Consider the following 6,629-nt stretch of genomic DNA (forward strand, 5'->3'; position numbering starts at 1 on the left):
AGGCGAGTGCTTGGACTGCAGCTAAGCCCCCGAGTGAGAGGGTTGCTCTTCACTCGGTAGGATTTTTATAACTTAGGCGAGTGCTTGGACTGCAGCTAAGCCCCCGAGTGAGAGGGTTGCTCTTCACTCGGTAGGATTTTTGACAACTTAGGCGAGCACAGGGCTGCAGCTAAGCCCCCGAGTGAGAGGGTTGCTCTTCACTCGGTAGGATTTTTGACAACTTAGGCGAGCACAGGGCTGCAGCTAAGCCCCCGAGTGAGAGGCTTGCTCTTCACTCGGTAGGATTTTGATAACTTAGGCGAAATGGATTCGCAGCTAAGCCTCCGAGTGAGAGTCTGGCTCACCACTCGGTAGGATTTTTACAAACTTAGGCGAAACGGATTCGCGGCTAAGTCACCCACTGAGGGGGGAATTTTATTTGGACAAAAATAAAAAGTGACAGAAATTATGGAGGAACTATGACACTATTATTTTGAGGTCCATGAACTACAGAAGTATTTTATTGCAACTCATCCGAGTGATAAAACTTAAGTGTAAAATGGGCGGAGTAGCTCCGCGTTCCAAGCTCGGGGCTCGTCGATATTATGCTCAATGTTGTAAAGACGGTACGCCCCGTTGTGGAGAACCTTGGTGACGATGAAGGGGCCTTCCCAAGAAGGAGCAAGCTTGTGTGGTTTGTGCTGATCCACTCGGAGAACTAAATCCCCTTCCTGGAAGGCTCGACCTCTCACATTTCTGGCGTGGAAACGACGCAAATCTTGTTGGTAGATGGTCGAGCGGATCAGAGCCATCTCCCTTTCCTCCTCCAAAAGGTCGACTGCGTCCTGCCGCGCTTGTTCAGCCTCTGCTTCGTTGTAGACTTCAACTCGAGGAGCATTGTGGAGAAGATCACTCGGCAAGACTGCTTCAGCTCCGTAGACCAAGAAGAATGGAGTTCTTCCGGTCGACCGATTAGGTGTGGTCCGCAGCCCCCAAAGCACTGAGGGAAGTTCGTCGACCCAAGCTCCAGCCGCGTGTTTGAGATCACGCATTAGTCGAGGCTTCAATCCCTTAAGAATCAGTCCATTAGCTTGCTCTGCTTGTCCATTCGACTGCGGATGGGCGACTGAAGCGTAGTCGACCCGCGTGCCTTGGGAGTTGCAGAAAGCTCTGAATTCCTCTAAGTCAAAGTTCGACCCATTATCCGTAATGATGCTGTGCGGGACTCCATATCTGAATATTAGTTCTCTGATGAAGCTAACAGCAGTACTGGTGTCAAGGCTCTTGATTGGTTTAGCCTCGATCCACTTGGTGAACTTGTCGACTGCCACCAGTACATGCATGAAGCCACTTCGTCCCGTTCTCAAAGGACCGACCATGTCCAGTCCCCATACTGCGAAAGGCCAGACGAGTGGGATGGTCTTCAGGGCCGACGCAGGCTTGTGCGACATATTCGAGTAGAACTGACATCCCTCGCACTTATCCACTATCTCTTTTGCCATCTCATTCGCCTTTGGCCAGTAAAATCCGGCTCGGTATGCTTTGGCCACGATGGTCCGAGAGGACACATGATGACCACAGGTCCCCGAGTGAATGTCATTGAGGATGAGTCGACCTTCTTCTGGTGTTATGCACTTCTGACCAACTCCAGTCGCGCTTTCTCTGTATAATTGTCCTTTGATTACGGTAAAGGCCTTAGATCGACGGACGATCTGTCGCGCCTCTTCCTCATCCTCCGGAAGCTCTTTTCTCAGGATATATGCGACATACGGAACTGTCCAGTCGGGAATGACCACCAAAACCTCCATGATCAAGTCGACCACCGCTGGGACTTCAACTTCAGTCGGATCTGTGGCACTCTTGGGCTGTGGAGTTTCTTCGGTGAAAGGATCTTCTTTGACTGACGGAATGTGTATATGCTCCAAGAACACACCACTCGGAATGGTTTCTCTCTTGGAACCTATCTTTGCTAGATCATCGGCTGCTTGATTTTTCAGTCGGGGTATATGATGGAGTTCCAACCCCTCGAACTTCTTTTCCAGCTTCCTTACTGCACTGCAGTATCCAGTCATGGCTGGGCTTCTCACGTCCCACTCTTTCATCACCTGGTTGACCACTAAATCCGAGTCGCCATAGACCATCAGGCGACGGACGCCGAGTGAAATGGCCATGCACAACCCATATAAGAGGGCCTCATATTCTGCCTCATTGTTGGAGGAATCAAAGTGAATCTGGAGCACATATCTGAGCTTATCTCCTCTGGGGGAAACCAGAACAACCCCAGCACCGGAACCATTCAACATCTTAGAGCCATCAAATAACATGGTCCAATGCTCCGAGTGAACTTCAGTCGGCTGCTGTTGTTCAATCCACTCGGCGAGGAAATCTGCTATTGCCTGGGACTTAATGGCTTTCTTCGCCTCAAACTTGATATCAAGGGGAAGAGGTTCAATCGCCCATTTGGCCACTCGACCAGTTGCATCTCTGTTGTGCAAAATCTCTGATAGTGGAGCATCGCTGACGACTGTGATGGAATGATCAGAAAAATAATGAGCAACCTTCTTTGTGGTCATGTATATTCCATACACAAGCTTCTGATAATGAGGATATCTCTGCTTGGATGGGGTCAAGACTTCAGACAAATAATACACTGGGCGCTGAACTTTGAGAGCTTTTCCTTCTTCTTCCCGCTCGACCGTTAGCACAGTACTGACGACTTGTCCTGTGGCTGCGATATAGAGCAACAGAGGCTCTTTGCTGATTGGAGCAGCAAGCACCGGCTGGGTGGAGAGCAGAGTTTTTAGCTCGGCAAACGCTGCATCAGCTTCTGGAGTCCACTCGAACTTGTCTGTCTTCTTCATCAGTCGGTAAAGAGACAATGCCTTTTCACCGAGTCGTGAGATGAATCGACTTAATGCGGCCAATCATCCAGTAAGCTTCTGGACATCGTGCACTCGCACAGGGCGTTTCATTCGGAGAATAGTGCCAATCTTCTCTGGGTTAGCGTCGATTCCCCGTTCGGAAACGAGAAAACCGAGTAACTTGCCACCAGGAACTCCAAATGTGCACTTTGATGGATTGAGCTTGATATCATATCTTCTGAGGTTGGTAAATGTTTCGACGAGATCAGCGAGCAGGTCGGAACCTTTTCGTGACTTGACAACGATATCATCCATATATGCTTCCACATTCCGACTGATTTGAGTGAGTAGACACTTCTGAATCATTCGCATAAATGTGGCTCCGGCATTCTTGAGGCCGAATGGCATGGTGATATAGCAGAAGCACCCGAATGGAGTGATGAAAGCTGTTTTTACCTCGTCGGGTCCGTACAGACGGATCTGGTGGTACCCGGAGTAGGCATCTAAAAAAGATAGCCTCTCGCATCCCGCGGTCGAGTCAACAATTTGATCTATGCGAGGGAGAGGAAAATGATCTTTCGGGCAGGCCCGGTTGATGTGCTTGAAATCAATGCACATTCGGAGCGACTTGTCCTTCTTAGGAACCATGACGACATTAGCGAGCCACTCGGAGTGGTATATCTCTCGGATAAATCCTGCCGCCAACAGTCGAGCCACTTCTTCACCAATGGCCTTTCTCTTCTGGACGACGGACCGCCGAAGATGCTCTTTGACTGGTTTTGCAGATGAGTCGACTCTTAGGCGATGCTCAGCCAATCCCCTGGGAACACCTGGCATGTCAGCGGGCTTCCATGCAAAAATGTCCCAGTTCTCATGGAGGAACTGGATGAGCGCTTCTTCCTATTTTGGGTCGAGTGTTGTGGAGATGCGGGTCGGAGCTGCTTCAGGGTCGGTCGGGTGAATGTGAACAGGCTTCGTCTCACCGGACGACTGGAATGCAGACTCTGTGGCGGGTTTCTTTGATCGCAGCAAGTCACTCGGATCTGCGTTTTGCTTGTATTCTTCGAAGTCGACCGCTGTCACCTGAGAATCGGCAATCTTGGAGCCCTTCTGAAAGCACTCTTCTGCCTTTTTCCGATCACCGGTGACAGTGATCACTCCTTTGGGGCCGGGCATCTTCAATTTGAGGTACACGTAGCATGGTCGAGCCATGAACCGTGCGTAAGCTGGTCTCCCCAGAATGGCATGATATGCACTCTGAAAATCCACGACCTCAAACATCAACTTTTCTTTGCGAAAATGTTTCGAATCACCAAACACCATATCCAAAGCTATTTGGCCGAGTGACTCAGCCTTCTTCCCTGGTATAACTCCATGAAAGCTCATGTTACTAGAGCTCAGTCGGGACATCGGAATGCCCATTCCTTTCATTGTGTCTGCATACAACAAGTTCAGCCCACTTCCACCATCCATCAGCACCTTTGTCAGTCGAGTGCCTTCGACAACTGGATCGACCACCAAAGCTTGCCTCCCAGGGGTGGCAATATGAGTCGGGTGATCAGATTGGTCGAATGTGATAGGTGTTTGAGACCATTTCAGATAATTTGCTTTTGCTGGGGCAACCATGTTCACCTCTCGGTTAATGACTTTCAGTCGACTCCTGCTTTCCACATCTGCAAAGATCATCAGAGTGGAGTTGATATGCGGATATCCTTCCTCACTGTCCTCCTTGTCTTCGGCCTTGTCCGACTCCTTCTCCTTGTCCTTAGACTGTTTTCCCTGAAACTGCTGGATCAGGAGTCGACATTGGCGAGTGGTGTGCTTCGGGTAAATGATATTCCCCTCTTCGTCTTTCTTCGTGTGAATGTGACATGGCATATCCATCACGTCGTTCCCTTCTTTATCCTTTACCTTCTTGGGGTTCCAGGATCCTTTTGGTTTCCCTTTAAACTTTCCTTGAGTCACGGCCAGAGCCTCTCCAGGAGCTGCTGGTTCAGCCTTCCGCTTCTGTTTCCGACTGGTGTTTCCTTTTTCCGACTGACTCGGCTTGTGCTTGCCGCTTCGGAGTCGGTCTTATTCTTCGCCGTTGGCGTACTTGGTAGCAATCTCCATCATCCGACTCAAGGTCATGTCACCGGTTCGACCAAACTTCAAACTCAGTTCTCTGTTCTTGACGCCATCCTTGAAGGCGCAGACTGCCTGATGATCAGACACATTCTCCACAGTGTGGTGCAAAGTGATCCACCTCTAAATATACTCTCTGAGGGTCTCATTAGCCTTCTGCACGCAGACTTGCAACTCTGTCAATCCAGCTGGTCGCTTGCAAGTTCCTTCAAACGTTCTGATGAACACTCGGGACAGATCTTCCCAAGTGTAAATGCTGCTAGGAGGTAATTGAGTCAACCATGCCCTGGCAGAACCTTCCAGCATGAGGGGCAAGTGTTTCATGGCCACCTCGTCGTTCCCACCACCAATCTGAACTGCCACTCGGTAGTCTTCAAGCCAAGTTTCAGGCTTAGACTCACCAGTGAACTTGCTGACTCCTGTTGCCAACCTGAAATTGGGAGGGATAACTGCGGCTCTGATAGCTCTGCTGAAACATTCAGGACCAGAAACATGCACTCGACTGCTTGTGGGCGCATCTCTGTCGAGTCCGCCCCGATGGGCTCTGTTCCGGTCGACCAAACCTTGCACGATAATGGATCGCGCGTCGAAGCCTGGTTCTCTGGGGTCGACTGGAACCCTTCGCCCTGTACTGTACTGACGCCTATCATCTGGCTGCCGAGGAGCGTAAGACCCACCCCTCGGAGGGGAATTGGGCACTCGACGCCTATCATCTCGGTCGAGTCTGTCGCCATATTGATCTCGCCGATTCTCGCGCCCTTCACGCCGCGGAGGCGATCTGGGGCTGTGAGCTGACTGAACCGTATTCACAGTGACGGATCGACTGTGAATTCTGTTGCGCGACTGAGACACGACTGAATTCTGATCTCCTGCTGCCCGGAGCAGATCCCTGATCTGCAGCAAACCTCTGCCAGCTTCCGACTGCGAAGGCTGGATGGACTCTGCTATACGGGTCGCAGCTGCTAAATTCTGAATTGGGGTTCGATATACCTGAGTCGGCGGGAAGAGTTGACGTCGACTGGTGTCGGGAACTCGTTGCCGCGCGCGCTCATTGAGTGCTCGCTGAAGGTTCTCCAGTCGAGTGTGCTCGGCCAAATTGGCCAGACGCGCCTCCTCCAAGGCACGAGCCTCGGGGGTTTCTCCTGCGATGGGAGTACGCAGGGCATCCACGTTCCTGCGGCGAAGTTCCTCTCTTTGCAGAGAGTCGAGTGGCTCGGGCTGGTACTCTTCGTGGCGTCGTGCGGGGTCGCCTCCGTCGCCTGCTCCATCATCACGGGCGAAGCCAGGGGGACTGCAGGGCCCGTCGACCATCAAGATTTCCGCCGCTGGATCACTGCTACCGCACTCGGATGCAGTCTCTACGGAGCCAGTCGACAGATCGAACAAGCCGTAGAGAGATTCGTCGGGCTCGATTGCCGCAACTTGGGTGGTGGCCGATTGGCGAGCCACCGCGTGCCTCACCCATCGCTGAAGCCTCGACCGGCCCGAGCGCTTGCGCTGGCGGGATACCGGGAGGGTGGACGATGGAGGAGCCGACCGATACTGGGTCGACGGTTGCCGCAGCAGAACGCCGCGGACACATGCACGAAAATGCGTCGCACCGCGGACGGGGAGCGCATCTACGTCGAGTGGAGCTTCCTGGAGCCATGCGGAGTCGTCGGCGAT

Source organism: Triticum aestivum, chromosome 2B, assembly GCF_018294505.1.
Source record: "Triticum aestivum cultivar Chinese Spring chromosome 2B, IWGSC CS RefSeq v2.1, whole genome shotgun sequence".
Lineage (NCBI taxonomy): Eukaryota > Viridiplantae > Streptophyta > Magnoliopsida > Poales > Poaceae > Triticum > Triticum aestivum.